We start from the raw sequence: 462 nt of genomic DNA, 5'->3' as shown, positions 1-462 counted from the left end.
TCTCTCTCTCTCTCTCTCTCTCTCTCTCTATTTCTCTCTATCTCTCTCTATTTCTCTCTCTCTCTCTCTCTCTCTCACACACACACACACACACATGTAAATTTGTTGGTGTGTGCATATATGCATGTATTTGTTAATATGTATGCGTTTATGTATGTGTGTATATATATATGTGAGTGTATGTGTGTGTGTGTGTGTGTATATATGTATTTGTGAAAGTGTGTGTGTGTTCAAGTTTATCTCTCACCCCACCCCATCTATATTAATAACTAGTTTATTTATGTCCCCCGTAACCTAGCGGCTCAGCAATAGACAAAAGCTATAGAATCTATACGGGGATGGCGTTCTACTGCAAGAACCTTCAAAGCAGTGCCCCAGCATGACCGCAGCCCAATGGCTGAAACAAGTGAAAAATACATATACACACATATAAATATTTAAATATGCATGCGTGTGTGTATA

The sequence above is a fragment of the Octopus bimaculoides genome, chromosome 16, assembly GCF_001194135.2.
Source record: "Octopus bimaculoides isolate UCB-OBI-ISO-001 chromosome 16, ASM119413v2, whole genome shotgun sequence".
In the NCBI taxonomy this organism is placed as follows: domain Eukaryota; kingdom Metazoa; phylum Mollusca; class Cephalopoda; order Octopoda; family Octopodidae; genus Octopus; species Octopus bimaculoides.
The sequence above is the reverse complement of the archived record's forward strand: the minus strand, read 5'-3'. Positions refer to the sequence as shown.